Source organism: Pelophylax lessonae (assembly GCF_965119305.1).
Source record: "Pelophylax lessonae genome assembly, chromosome: 1".
Classification (NCBI taxonomy): domain Eukaryota; kingdom Metazoa; phylum Chordata; class Amphibia; order Anura; family Ranidae; genus Pelophylax; species Pelophylax lessonae.
This window is the reverse complement of record NC_138768.1, coordinates 725,285,035-725,301,126: the sequence shown is the minus strand read 5'-3', so window position 1 is coordinate 725,301,126 and position 16,092 is coordinate 725,285,035.

The window sequence follows — 16,092 nt, the reverse complement described above, 5'->3', positions numbered from 1 at the left end:
CTTATCAGTGAGAGTCAAGAGAAGTGCCTGACACATGCGTGCCTGGAAAACTGTGTCCCAACCCTAGGGTTGAAACAAGAGGGGGGGGTATGTGACAGGAAGTCAGGTAAATCTGTGGATGTAGTCACAGACAGGAGATACATTTCCACTTGGTTTAGAAAATTCACCAATTACTATAGGGTGTCGGCTGCAGAGATAGCCAGGATGGCTTAAGGAAGTTGAAAGGCCTTCAGCTGTTCAGAATGAGGAAGTTAAGGCCTCTATAATTTGTCCAAAGGAAGTCTATTGATTGCTGCCTCCTGACGCTGTGTGAAGCTGGGGAGAGGAGGACCGTCAGATGTGTGCCTCCCGACGCTGTGTGAAGCCTGGGAGAAGGATTGCTGCCTCCTGATGCTGTGTGAAGCTGGGGAGAGGAGGACAGTCAGATGTGATGCCCCCTGAAGCTGTGTGAGCATGGGGAAGACCTCCTAAAGCGATGTGCGCTGAGGAGGGTAACAAGTGTGAAGACTACTCAAGGTGAGGTCTTGGATCGTTTCTATGTGAAATGAAACCAATGGACATTTCCTGTGTGAAGGGGAAATTAATTAAGACTGAAGACTACTCAAGGTGAGGTCTTGGACTATTTCTATGTGGAAAGAAATAAATGCACTGTTTGCTATGTGAAGGGACAAGCAAAGGAATGGTTGCTATGTGAAGAGACAAACAATGGAATGTGTTCTATGTGAAGAGAAAAGGGACATGTTCAATGGACATTTGTTGTATGAAGAAAAAACATGGACTATTGAGTGTCTGCTGTAGGATCAGCAAAGTTTGCCCAACAGTAGGTTGGAGACAGACTCCGTAGGTAGGTTCCTGTATGTGAGAAGGTAGCCGCCCACAGTGGCAAAGATTTATTTTGTGTTTTATTTTTATTTTGATGTTTTTGAGGCTTGCACTTGGGTGAAGTAAATTGCAAGAATAAACCAAACTGTTGTTTGCAACCACTTCTCGGCTATCTCCCTGTGTAAACGCACCCCCCCAAGGGGTCATCCATACCTGCCACCGAGCTAATCTCCCACAATAGATATATATATATACATATATATATATATATATATATATATATATATATATATATATAGGCACTTCAGTTTACAGTATATCCGTTTATGTCAGTATTGCTGAAAAAAATGGCATGGGGTCCCCCCCAGTCTATACCAGGCCCCTTGGGTCTGGTATGGGGTATTAAGGGGAACCCCGCACCAAAATAAAAAAAAAATGGTGTGGGGTTACATAGTTACATAGTTACTTAGTAGTTGAGGTTGAATAAAGACAAAAGTCCATCCAGTTCAACCTGTGTAGGTGTGTATGGCCGTAATCATCTCTCATACCCCTAAATGTTCTGATACTTGAGATGTACATCCAAGAGTCTTTTGAAAGTAGCCATACTTCCCGCAGAAACTACCTCTTGTGGTAGAGAATTCCACAATCTTGTAGCCCTAACAGTAAAGTATGGAACAATGACACCATGGTGATGTACTTACCATTACATGAGTAATCCTTAAGTGACTTTTTTCACACACAGTTACAAGCCAAACAGCTTCAAAGGTTAAACATACGGGCATGCCCAGTTTGCCACAAGAGGGCCCCCAGACTGTTTACTGTTGGCCAAATGCACAGTTGTCCAGGTTTATGAGAGTGATTGAAGGTCTGATTGAGACAAATCACATCTAGCCTGTACCAACTGTGTTTTAGAGCAGGATTGGGTGGGTGGAGCATAGAAGCGTGTGTTGTTGCTGTCTCTGTACATCCTGACACCCGTAGGGGTCTTCAGGGTCATTCAGTCTAGATTGATGAGTCTTCACACATTTTATTATGTGAGTTTCACTCTTTTGTGTGCATCCTCACCAATAAAGTTTTTGTCTGCACCAGCATCCCTGTGAGCCCCCTTTGTTGCAACCATTCTAGGAGGGAATCTTCCCTCCTTCCATGTCCATTTTTCTGTCATTCCTATCTCTGGTTGCGTAGGGTTCCCGGTCGCAATAGACCGTTAGGCACGACCCAATTGTTTCTCGCCCACTGGTTCAGTTCAGCTTGAGAACATCACCTTGTGATTCAGCCTTTTATCATTTTGTACATACAGTTTCCCTTGATTATAGATGAATCTACTTGGACTGATATCAGCAAGTGATTACGAGCAGACTTAGGTGATGATGGTCTGACCCTGTGGACCCCCCTGGTTCATACGTGTTCTCAGTGTTTTTTATTCTTTGACGAATATTTTAAACTTAATTTTGACGTGAATTATGGCATTTGTTCTTGGTGACAATTTTGATGCAGAGATTAGGGCAGCATTTGGTAAAAATTTGACGCCTGAAGAAACCATTGGGGAAAACCTTAGGACGCAATTCAAGGAGCATAAGAAATTACTAATTAAGTCTCTGAATCGTAAATGGGACATCCTTTCCCTCGAGTCATATGTTGAACAGGGTATTATCCAGAGAGGGCTGAGGGAAAGAGTGATCCCAGCAACACATCTACATACAGATAGGTTCCTACAGAAATGGAAAGCAGTCTGTATACAGCATGGGCTCGATGTTATGAAGCTCATCATTGAGGAGGAAAAAATCCAGCTAGCAGAGCTAGAGGATGAGATCAAACTAACGACAGAGAAACTAGAGCCACTAAAAGACCTGGAAGAATTTGAACGTCAAAACGAATACCTCAAAAAAGAAATTGTGAAAGCACAAAAAATTCTACGTAACACCAAACAATCCAAGTTCCAATGGGATCTTGGGGACTGGGAAACCGGGGAAAACTTTGATCTCTCCTCTAGGAGAAGTAGGTCACATAGGAGAGGTAGCACACTAAGAAATAGATTGTGGAATTAATCCATCCAATCAGGGAGCGAAGAAGAGGAAAGGTCTGTGGTTTTTTTAGGGGAAGACCAACAGGGAGACTCCAACAACCCCCCCCCCCCCCCACAGTCCCAAAGGGTATCCTAAAAAAGACATCCAAGGGAAGGGGAAGAGGAAGAGAAGAGGCAAGAGGAGGAGAAAGAGTAGAGACCAGGGAACGGAGAACCCAGGCGGGGAATGGGAGATAGGACAGCTTATCATCACGGTCCCCGACGAGCCCCAGTACAAACTAACTTCCATTCAGGCACCTACTGCTGATTCCAAAGATCAAAAGGTAGTCAATCTTTCTGACTTCCCTATAGACCAGAGACACATAAATCTACTGGAGAAGGGTCTCTCTTTCTCACCGGTTGACAAAATGGATCACTTCGAAGTTTACAAGGATGTGTGTCTCTTTCTGAGAAAGGTCTATTACAAACTACTCCACTCAACTGATGAAACTACAGCCAATAATCAACAGATGTTGGGTCCAAATGACCAGGAAGCTCTTGAAATCTTAACTTCATTACTTGATGAGAATAAGTCCAGCGACGATGAACCCCCAGACAGTACTCCGGGGTCTAGAAAGGCTAATATTCGTATACGATCAACTACAATGCCAAAATTTAGAAGTAATAAATGGCTAAATATTTTTATTACCCTGGTAGAGGAAGACCTTAAGAAGGTGTGCTGGGAGTGGTCGTCGCCAGACAATCTCACCAATGATGAAAGAATTGCCCTAAAAGAACTGAAGGAAGCAAAGGGTTTAGTAATTAAAAAGAGCGACAAGGGAGGAAATGTTGTATTGCTCTCTGAAGCCAACTACGAGAAAGAAGCAGCTAGACTCCTATCAGATAAATCCACCTATAATAAAATAAAGGAGAACCCCTTTCCTAAAGTCATGGTTAAACTCAATGAAAAACTTGAGTTTGCCAGGGAAGCAGGCCTTATCACTACTAAAGAAAATAACTTCCTGAAAGTGACTGACTACAACATCCCCACCTTTTACATTATCCCCAAGGTTCACAAGAACCCATTGGACCCCCCTGGGAGACCCATTGGCTCAGCGGTGGGGGGCCCCTTGGAAAAAGTGGGGAAATACCTAGATTCGCTCATCAAAGAACTAGTTCTTTTTTTTTTTTTTTTTTTTTTAATAATATTTTTATTGAAAAAACAACATGTTGTACAAACAAAGTGCATAATCTAGTAAGGCAACAATAAGGTGTACGTTTTACCACAAAATCATGAGGCATTTTGAAACTATTTTGAAACAATATGGGCCCAAAAGTTCACATATATGAGGGTACAAACGTTAAATACAAACTAAAGGACCTCGGGGAAGAAAAGTAGCAAAGGGGGGAAGGGGTTGAAACATTCTCGCATGGGACGGGAGGAGAACATCAACCAATAAACATCAGAAAGACAGATACGGATGACTCTGTACTGGCCACGTAACCTGACATAAGCTATAACAGTGGTATTGGGGGTGGGGAGGAAAGAGGATATAGGAATGTGTAGGGGGGGGGGGGGAGTTGGAATACAACCATGAGAATCAGATTAAAATGAGGGAAGAAGGGTTAAGTTACATTCCTGAGATTCACGTGGATCTATGTATGTCTTAGACCTTCAGATTACCCAAAGTGTTTGCAATAGAGGTTTGCAGATACCATTTCGTATACTGGAATGAGGTCATTAAAGTTCTCCTTTCATCTTCGTGAAATTTTCGCTCAATGAATGACCGCCATCTAGCAAAAAATGTTTCCGTGGAGAGAAATTTCCTGGTCTCAAGGTCAGTTTTTTCCATATAGAGTAGGGCTTTCAAGTCGTTGCATACCATAGAGATTGTGGGGGAGACATTAGAGATCCAGGTCTTTAGTATGACTTTCCTGGCTGCCAAAGCGCAGAGGTAGGCCCATTGAGGGGTCGGTGCATTCTTCTTTTTAGAGGACCCTGTAGCCAAGCTCGGAGCTTCACAACCGAAAAGCAGAAAATGTGGAGACTTCTCCAGGCGAATGTCTAGGACAGAATGGATAAAGTCCAACACAAGGTCCCAGAACACTGAGATCACCTGACAATGCCAGAATCTGTGAGCCAGGGTCGGCCTGTTGTCATTGCACTTGGGGCAGGTAGCAGTAGTGCCCGGGTCAGACTTGTAGAAGGCTGGTATAAAAGCCCTGTGGATTAACTTAAACTGGGTTTCTCTCCATGTTTCGGCTAGTACATATTTCCTCAGTGTTAGGTAACCGTTCAGAATATTCTGTGCCAAGTCCGTTTGAGGGAAGTCGGAGCCCCACTTATCGAACAACGTTTCCACCGTAATCTTATTTGTGTGCATCACAAGCTGGCCATAGATGAGAGAGATGGAGTAATGTTTCCGGTGAATTAAGTCATCCACAAATGTTGTCTGAAAACTCTTCGAAGGATAACAGGAGCAAGATTTGATGAAGGAAACAGTTTGGTGGTAATAGAAAAGATGAGACTGTGGCAGGTTGAATTCCGCAGCAAGCTCTGAGAATGGTTTGATGGAAGAGTCGGGCGGCCGGACAAAAGAGTAGACTGAGGTGAGACCTTTGTGTGCCCAAAGTTGGTACGGAGTGTAGACTCCAGATTGGGGGAAGGATGGATTGCCATGAAGCGGTAGGTGTTTTGAAATAGAGGACGGTACTCCGAGGTGCTTCCTAATTTCTCTCCAAGCGATTAAGGTATCCCGGATGAGTAGATGGTGCCGGAGAGAGTCGGGGAGAGATTGCAGTTTGCTATGGAGTATGCCAGAGAGTTTCAACGGTCGCACCACATTGGCTTCAAGAGCATAGTTGGAGAAGGTAGAGGACTCCGCAAGCCAGTCCAGGCCATAGCGTAGGAGGCATGACAAATTGTAGAGCCTGATATTGGGTAGGCCAGCTCCCCCCTCGCTCCTCGGAAGGTGCAGTTTGGCAATGGAGATGCGAGATCTTTTCTTGTTCCAAAGAAATGAGGCTATGGCTCTGTTTAAAGTGCGGACATCTTTATGTTTAAGGAGAATAGGGATCGTCTGAAGCGGATACAGCAAGCGTGGAAAGCTAACCATTTTGACCAGGTGGCACCTTCCGAAGAGCGACAGGGGCAGAGTCATCCACATCTCAAGTTCCCTGACAATCTTTTCTATCAGAGGGACATAATTGAGTTGATATAAGGAAGAGGGGAGTCTGCCTATCTTGATACCTAAATAGGTAATGTGGTCGAGAGTAAGCGGGAAGGGGAGAGAGGGGTCCCAATGATCAATTACTGGTTGGGTTAGAGGGAGAACTTCACTTTTATCAAAGTTAACTTTCAGTCCTGTTATGGTCCTGAATTCTTCTAGCAGGGAGCAGATTTTAGGGAGATCACCGCTGGGCTGCGACGTAAAAAGTAAAAGATCGTCCGCGAAGAGGGCGGTCTTCAACTCTTCCTCCCCCAAAGTGATCCCATGAATGGGGGCCGAGGAGAGTAGAAACCTGGAAAGAGGTTCCATGGCCATGTTGAACAGTACGGGGGACAGGGGGCACCCTTGACGCGTCCCTTTGTGGAGTGATATGGGGTTCGTCATGCCTAATGAGGTGAGGATGCGTGCAGAGGGGGATGCATACAGGGCTTTCAGAAAGCTCAAAATTCTACCAGAGAAGCCCAGCTTTGTCAGGGATAGGAACAGCCAGTCAAAATTGATGTTATCGAAAGCCTTCTCGGCATCTAGTGTAACTATAGCGAGTTGAGCAGTGGGGTTGGCTTTAGCATGTTCCAGTACCGCTATAACTTTGCGGATGTTTGCCGTTGCTGACCTGCCCCTGACAAAGCCTGCCTGTGAAGGATGGATGAGCATAGGGAGAACTTGGGCAATCCTGGATGCTATGATTTTGGACAGGATTTTCGCGTCAACGTTCAGTAAGGATATTGGGCGGTACGATCCGGGTAGGGTAGGATCCTTGCCCTTCTTGGCTAACAGCTTTATGTATGCTTGAGTGCCCGATGGCAAATACGTGCCCTTCTGCCACATATCGCTGTAGAGCAAAGTGAGCGTGGGCAAGAGCGTGTCCTTGAACGTTTTATAAAATTCAGGTGGGTATCCATCAGGCCCCGGAGCTTTGTGAGATGCCATATTAGAAACGGTTTTACTAATGTCTTCTGAAGTGATTGGGGCGTTAATCTGCTCCAATTGTGTGACAGAGAGGGAGGGGAGGGACAAGGCATTTAAGAAGGCTTGGGCAGACTCGTGATTTATGGGGTCACTACTGTAAAGTGCTTTGTAATAATCCTCCAATATGTCGCTTATCTCCTGTGGGGTGTGTGTCAGGGTCCCAGAGCTATCTTTAAGAGCTAAGATGTGCGTTGGTCGGTGGGGGCCCTTAATCAGTCTGGAGAGCAATTTGCCGGGTTTATTGCCGAATCGAAAAAGTGTTGCTGCAAATCGCGAGCGTTTGGTGTTCTCTATTTGTTCAGCCCAGTGATCAAATTGCCTCTTGGCAGAATGCCAGTCAGCAATACGATCGGGGGAGTCGGAGACGGTGAGCTCTAGTTGTGCCATGCGGAGACGTTCACTGGCTTTGCTGTAGTGTTGCGTAAGAGACTTGCGATATGAAGCCGTGTACGCTATGATGGCGCCCCGGAGGACCGCTTTACCCGCTTCCCAAAATAGAACAGGGTCATCCAAATGACCCTGGTTCAGTGAAGCATAGTCCTCCCAGGACTTACGAACATGTTGTTGGAAATCGTCATTATCTAAGAGAAACCCAGGGAGTCTCCAGGAACAATTAGAAGGGGCAGTAGAGGGGGCCACTAGTAGGGTCAATGAAACCGGAGAGTGGTCGGAAATGGCAATACTATGGATATCGGTGTGATGGATGGACTTTACCAATTCCGGAGTAACAAAAAGGTAGTCCAGCCTTGCCATGGAGTCTTGTGGGGGGGGGTAGAATGAAAATTCCCTGTCAGTGGGGTGACTAAGGCGCCAAGAGTCTACCAGATGTAGGGCAGCTGACATAGAGTTGAGTGCGGTTTCTCTCGTGGACCGTGTCTGAACATGTGTGGGAGGTCTCGGCCTGCGTTGCTTCCGGTCCTCCTGTAAATTCATAACATCATTGAAGTCTCCCCCAATGACATGAAAAGGTGCAGGATTTTGGAGCAGCCAGGTCGAGGTGTCTCTGTTGAATTCTGCCGAAGGAGGTGTAGGGGCGTAAATGTTGGAGATTTGCACGGTGCGGGATGGCAGTTTGAGTGAGACCGTCACTCTGCGGCCTATGTCATCATGCACCGTGGATAACATTACGCAGGGGAGATTTTTGTGTATCAGTATGGCTACTCCGGCTTTGCGTCCCACCGCCGGAGAGCACACTGCCTCGCCAACCCAGAGCTTCTTCAAAAAGCGCAAGTCGCCCTCCGCAAGATGAGTCTCCTGCAGGAATGCAACGTCTGCCCCTAATCTCTTTAAATGGCGGAGGATCATCATCCTCTTATTTGGGGAGCGAAGGCCTTTGACATTCCAGGATATGATCTTTAGGGTGGCCATAGCAGCCGTATGGGCAGAAATCGGTAGCTAAGCATTTGGGATCTCAATGGTAGTCACATAGCGTATTCGTCAAGATATAGGGTAGGTACCAGGGGTGGTGAGAGAGGAAGGGAAGAAACAGGGGGGTGCCAGTGCAAAGGGGCTGTGAAGTGAACAACAGGGGAGTAGGGGACTCGGGGTCCCCGCGGGGGAGCGCGAAGTAAGGACTTCACTTTTTTCACCATGTGGAAGGGAGTGAACAAGGGTGGCTCCACAACCCCAATGCCTAAGTTACCAAACAATGAAGGCAAGGAGGCACGCTAGGGGGCTAGTTATCATGCTCAGCCTGTTAGTGCAAGGAGGCCATGAATGGAAAACATTGGTGACAGTATACAAGTCACCATCAACAATGCAGATACACAAACCAGAATAACAGTAATCTACAACTTTAGTCAAACCAGTTCGCCCGTAATCGGGTGGGTATAGCTGCTCGAGGGGATGTAGTAGCGTAGGCAGTCAGAACTCGTGCAGCTGTCGGGCAAACTTATGATCCGGGGAGAAAAAGGGAAACGTTGAGATCAAGGAAGGTGGACGAAGTCCCTCAAGAGGGCGAGTTGTCCAGCGATCAGGTGATGGCTCTCAGAGAGGATGGATCACCAAAGCGTCCTTTTTTAGTGGAGTCTTTGGGAGGTGTCAGTTGCGCTTTGCGGGAGAGCGAAGCTTTCCTGGCGATGGTGGTGGTGTCATCCATCGGTGACGGGAGGGATGAGAGGAAATGTTCCGCATCAGAAGGAGAGTGGAAGGTCAGGCGTTCTCCATCAGGGGAGGTGACATGAAGCACTGCTGGGTACGCCAAGGTGAATTTAAGTTGTTGATCGAAGAGGGAAGAGCATACCTTTGAGAAAGCTTTGCGTTGCTTTGAGACCTCGGCGGAGTAATCTGCAAAAAGTAGTATTGAGGAACCATGTAGTTGCAGGGAACGCTGCCGTCTGAATTTCAGCAAGATAGTGTTCTTGTCCGCATAGTTTAAGAACCTGGCTATGATGGGTCGTGGATTCTTCCGGGATTCGTTTGGCGCTCCCACCCTGTGTGCTCTTTCAACAATACATGGGGATGGCATGCCCAGAGCCTGCGGGATAGTTTCAGTGCACAGTAAGTGGATCGCCTCCCCTTGAACCGACTCAGGAACTCCTATAATACGGAGGTTGTTCCTTCTGGAACGGTTCTCCAAATCCTCTATTTTATCTTGCAGTGCCTGGAGAGCCTTGTCATGATAATTTAAGTCCCTGCTGTTCATCAGGGTTTCTTCCTCCAAGGATGAAATCCGCTGCTCAGCTTCCTGGATCTGGTGCTTGTGAGCTGAGAGCTCCTTTTGTAATTGTGTCAGTCCCTGGTGCATTGCCGCTTCAATAGTTGCTTTAATAGTGGGTGATAGGATTGCCGCCACTGCCTCAGCCATTTTAAGATAGGCTGGGTCCATTGGTTCACCTCCAGGAGCAGTGGTAGGTTGAAGGGGACAAGGCTGAAGCGAGAGAGGCAGGGAGAGATTCCCCCCCTCCTCTCTTCCCGCGCGTGCAGCCGCAGCCATGTCAGCTGCTATGTGTGAGGTGGCTGTCTCCGGCCGCTCCGTGACAGTTCCTGTCTGGGAGCGCTGGCGCTCAATAAAGCGGTCCATTCCGGTCCCCGGATCAGTAGGGGGGGTCACGGTGTGTGTAGGCGCCCTCTGAACGGCCTCCTGCCGTGGATTTATATATAGATTAGCGGCGGGTGCAGCGGGAGCCGAGGAGATCACTCCTTCTCCATGGGCGCCGGAACCGGAAGTCCAGAACTAGTTCTTGATCTACCCTCTTACGTAAGGGATACAGGCTATGTCCTGAACAAAATCTGGGATCTGCATTTTGAAGGGGAAGTGATACTAGTTGGAATAGATGTGGAATCTCTATATACCTCAATCCCCAATGAATGGGGCATACTAGCAGTCTATCACTTCCTAGAGAAAAAGTTCCCCTTCTTTGCAGCACAAAATGAATTCCTTGTGGATATCCTGGATTTTGCACTGTCCCACAACTTTTTTCAATTTGTGGGTCAGTACTTCCAACAGGTTAGGGGCACAGCAATGGGGGAACCTTGGGCCCCTTCATACGCGTGCCTTCACCTGGGACTCTGGGAGGAAGAAACCGTGTACGCCTCGTCTATGTACCACAGCCATGCGTCCACGTGACTGAGGTACATAGACGACGTGCTACTGGTCTGGGATGGGACACTAATACAGCTCCAAGACTTTATGGGGGAATTAAACAACAACCCCCGTAATATCCATCTCACATATACTTGGGACAAACAACGAATCTCATTCCTTGATCTTAATATCAGTTTGGAAAATGGGGGCTTGGTTACTTCCCCTTTCCGGAAGCAAACAGCCGAAAATACCCTCCTGAGAGCGCATAGCCTACACCCAACCGCTCTAAAGAAAGGCATTCCAGTAGGCCAGTTTATAAGATTAAAACGTAATTGTTCAAAATATAGCGAATATGTGAAGGAGGCCAAAAAACTGTACTCAAGATTTAGAGAAAGGGGATATTCCCACCGTACACTCCAGAGCGCCAAAAAGAAAAGCAGGCCAAAAAACAAGAGACCAACTCCTTACACCTATCCCTAAGATCAATGACCAAACCTCGGCACCACCTAGATTAATCACCAAATATGGTACCCAATGGGGAGAAGTGCAAAGTATACTAGAGCGACACTGGCACGTACTACAGAATACCGAGAGACTGAAGAATATTGTGGGTCCAAAACCACTTATGGTGGCAAGAAGAGCAAGGAATCTGAGTGACCACTTGGTTCGCTCAGAGTTCACTAGAACCAAATCCCAAAGAAACTCGTTGTCTGATCTACCTAAATTAAAGGGCATGTTCCCATGTGGGCATTGCCACATATGCGAATTTGTAGAAAAAACCTCCTCTTTCTCTGACTCTACCGGGACGAAAAAATTCAAGATAACCTCATTTATCAATTGCAGCACGTCACGTCTCTTATACCAAATTACTTGCCCCTGTAGGAAACTATATATAGGCAAAAAGAAAAGGCCACTTAGAATTAGGATAGGGGAACACCTGAAAAGTATAAGGCTAAAAGAAAATACCCCGCTCGCACAGCACTTCATTGAGAAACACGATGGTAGCCCAAGGGGCCTAAAGGTAAAGGGGTTTTGGGCCCTAAATATTTCATCACGTAGGGGTGACTTCGATCAAGTACTTCTACGTGAGGAAAAAGCCTGGATTTTTAGGCTCTCTACACTTGCCCCCTTTGGGCTCAACAATGAACTGAGCCTCAAGGTCTTTTTGGACCCCTAACTTCTATTGCCCTTATGTGAAACTTATGGGGTTGAGGTACACACACCAAATTAATGAGAAATTATGACACCAATGGATGGTGTCTCTTATTAAGGACTGTGGGGTCCTGTCCATCATACTGACTATTCAGATAGGACTTGACTACAACACAACAGTTACTTTACAGAGGTACCTCACCCCCTATAGGGTTCAACTTGTTGTACCAGTTTATTATCAGTAATTGAGATATCAGCATATACTCTAAAGGAGTCTATTAAAGAACTCTTTGAAAACTCAAATAATGATTGGTAATTTCTTTACTGATTCCATTCTGGATAGACAGTTCCCAAATTCACCACAGGCATCCATTACCCCCATCTCTCTCCTCCTTTCCCCCCCCCCCTGAAGTCTCTGATGGCTCCCCATCAGTATTTACCATGTGTCTCTTGGGGGAAATAACTATAGTAGTATAGAAACCAGTAAAACCAGGCACCTAATGGTCAAAATAGAAAAAACAAATACAGTGTATGATGTTCGACACGGTAGTTGCTGCCATGCTCTGCATTATTATTGTGAAGATCAATATGTCTGCATTAAAGGGGAGCATTTGTGTATGTAGACATCTATTACTATATGAGCTAAATGTATTAGCCACCCTTATTATATATATATTTTTTTTGAAAATTATGCCATCAGCCATCTTAACTCTCTAGAGGCAAGGGGGCTTTGTTATTCCCCCTCCTCTTTTTAGAATCCATTATCGTCAAGTTTTAAGGGTCAGTTGTGATCGACACTTGGAACAATATGGACTGGATTGAAACGGCACTCTGTCAGCAGTACCATGTTAGTACCGCTAGATGGCCTCAGTCGTGACGTTCACCGGAGCATGTAATTGCTAACTAGCGTAACCAAGGATACAGGCTATTTAAACAAGGCCCGGACAACGTTATGACGTCCTGAGGAAGCGTGCGCAAGCACGCGAAACGCGTCGACGTCACACGCTGTCGCTCCACCCACCCACTGTCTCCTGCTCTATACTATACTGTGTGGAATTGACTGGCCGCTACATCCCTGCCGCGACCCGGAAAAGCTGCGAAGATCACTTCCGGACACGGGACTCAGCCTGTCAAACAAGCTTACTGGCGGAAGTATCGGAAACGTCCGCTGCGATTGGCAGCAGTGACATTCTGACACTGGATGGTACGGCAAGTCACGATCTGCACCTGCTGCTTATTTTCGGGACCTGAAGGCTAGAGAAGGCATCTTTTTCCTGGCTGTCTTGGTGATAACGGGGGGACGTTTGGTAAGAGCCTATTTTCCAATACTTATACCCTATACTGGATTATACATGATGCATTGTCGGTATACCACACCCCGAGAACTCTAAGGAATCCAAGCCTCGAGGTCCAATACGGATATTATGCATTTCAGCTATGCTACATCTAACCTAATCAGGTGATGCTTTAGTGTTGCCCCATCCAGACTACTAAGCCAGCTAGCTACATCTTCGGCAATCTGCCGCTGCAGGGGAAGTTTGATATCCCCTCCCAAAACTTTTGGGGTTCCTCATTAGAGACGATTACACTTCTCCCTGCTGTTTAAGCTATTCGGCTGTTTAAGCCGCTACCCCTTTAGGATACTATCTCATGAACTGCTCTGCGTAGTCAGGCCATTCTGGAGCAATCCTGCCAGGAGACAGGACCAGCACCATAGGAAGACTTTTTCTTTGTTTTCCTCAATATGGAACAATGACACCATGGTGGTGTACTTACCTGTCACGTACCTGATCCGAAGCCGAAGTGTGTAGAGAGGGCTCCCCTTGCGGCTAGGTGCAGAACACCCCTGGAGGTGAGACAGGGAGTGCTGTGCCCGAAGTAGCACGGGTTGCCGGCTGGGATGGCCAGATGGTGGCTGAGGCCAATGGATGGAATGTCCAGGGTGGATCTGGAAGACTTGATAAGCCAGGCAGATGTGCTGCAGGAACACGGGAAGCGGAGTCAAATAGCCAAGCCGGGTCAGACACTGGAGAAAACTGGGAAAGTCCAGGGACAAGCCAACGGGTCAAAAAGCCAGAGGTATCAAGAAGAGACGATGGTCAAGCAATCTGGGTCGGCAACAGGAAATCCAAGGTAAAGGCAAACAAGGCTCAAGGGACACAGGGAGCTGAAGATCATCCAGCAACTAGTACCTGTCACTGCTGGGTTTCAAATAGGCCGCTTGGCGCCGAGCGCCGTCACGTCCTGTGTGTGCGTGTGCGAATTGGCGCACGCACGTTCTTAGCTGAACTTGCCCGGAGTTGGCCGCGCATGCGTATTCGCGCCAATGCGCGATTTCGCTGATTAGCCAAACTGTTTACCTGACAGTGCCCCCCCCTGAGGGGCAGCCTCCGGATGCCCAAGAGGGCTTGTTTTCCAGGAAATTTTTTAAAAAAGTCCCGTAACAGCCTGGGAGCATGTATGCTTTGGGCAGGTTCCCAAGAACTTTCCTCCGGAGGGTAGCCTTTCCATTTTACCAGATATTGGGTATGTCTCCCCCTTCTACGGCAATCCAGAATGGATTCAACCTCATACTCCGTTTCGCCATGAACTAGAACTGGAGGTGGAGGCAAATCGTCTCTATTTGGAAAGGGACCAGATTTAGCTGGTTTGAGCAGGGATACATGGAACACTGGATGGATTTTGTACGTATTAGGGAGGCACAGTTCAAAGGCCACAGGGTTAATTATCTTCTTGATAGGGAAGGGACCAATGAACCTTGGCCCCAACTTCTTAGAAGGGCAGGGCAACTTGAGGTTAAGGGTGGACAGCCACACCTTATCTCCTACCTTCAAAGCAGGACTGTCCTTCTTCCTTTTATCATAAAACTGTTTGTAGTCTTCTTGTGCCTTTTGCATAGTCCTTTGTAGGAGCAGGAAATTTTCTTGGAGGAATGTTATCCTATCTTGCACAGCAGGTACCGAAGATTCAGGCATCGGACTGGACAGAAAAGATGGATGAAACCCATAGTTCGCAAAAAACTGAGACTGATGTGTAGAAGCGTAAAAGGGGGTTATTGTATGCGAACTCGGCACACGGGAGCAAAGCTACCCAATTGTCCTGTGAGAATGTAGAGAAACAGCGGAGGTATTGTTCAAGGGTTTGATTTGTCCTCTCTGTCTGGCCGTTACTTTGAGGATGATACGCTGATGATAGACAGACCTCGATATTGAAGATCTTGCAAAGAGCCCTCCAGAATCTGGAGGTAAATTGTACTCCTCGGTCGGACACGATGCTGCTGGGCAAACCATGTAACCTCACAATCTCCTTGATAAAGGTATGCGCCGTGTCTACGGCCGAAGGAGTGCCAACCATGGGCACAAAGTGAGCCATTTTAGATAGGCGATCTACTACCACCATAATTGTAGAAAATCCCTCTGGAGAAGGTAGATCCACTATAAAGTCCATGGATAGCATTTCCCAAGGTTGCTTAGGAACAGGAAGTGGTCTCAATAGACCCCAGGCTTGGACATGGCTGCCCTTACTCCGAAGGCAGGTTGTGCAGGAACTCACATACTCCTTACAGTCTTGTCTGACATTCGGCCACCAATAGGACCGTTGGATGAGATCCAGGGTCTTACGGACCCCAAAGTGACCGGCTAATAGATGGTCATGGCATGCTTTAAGAACCGTGAGTCTGGCTTCCTGGGGAACAAAAATTTTATTTTTATGTAAAAAAAAATTACCATGTTTCTGGAGTGAAGAAGTCTCAGAGGCAGTGCATTGGGCAGAGGCCCGTTCAAGGGTAGTCCTGAGATCCGGCTGGATTAACAAAAAATTTTGGGCAGACAAGATTGTGCTAGGGGTGACATCAATAGGAGTTTCCGGGAACATCCGTGAGAGAGCGTCTGCTTTCCCGTTCTTGGATCCTGGCCGGTACGTAAGATGAAAATTGAATCTAGAAAAGAACAGGGCCCATCTGGCTTGTCGTGGTCTCAAGCGTCTGGCAGATCTGAGATACTCGAGATTTTTATGATCGGTAAAGATCATAATTGGATGGGCTGCGCCTTCCAACAAGTACCGCCACTCCTCAAGTGCTGCTTTGATGGCCAGCAGTTCTCGGTCCCCTACATCATAATTTCTTTCAGGCTGAGTGAGTTTTCGGGAGAAAAAAGCTACTGGGTGGAGCAGAGCTTTAGGTCCCTGGCGTTGCGAGAGAATTGCTCCCGTGGCTACTTCTGAGGCATCAACTTCAAGGACATAAGGCAAGGCCGGGTCCGGATGTTGTAGCACGGGGGCACTGGTGAATACAGCCTTAAGTCTGTCAAACGCTTCTTGAGCCTCTGAGGACCAGAGGAAGCGAGTGTGTTGCCGGGTCATTTGAGTAATGGGGGCAATGATGCGGGAAA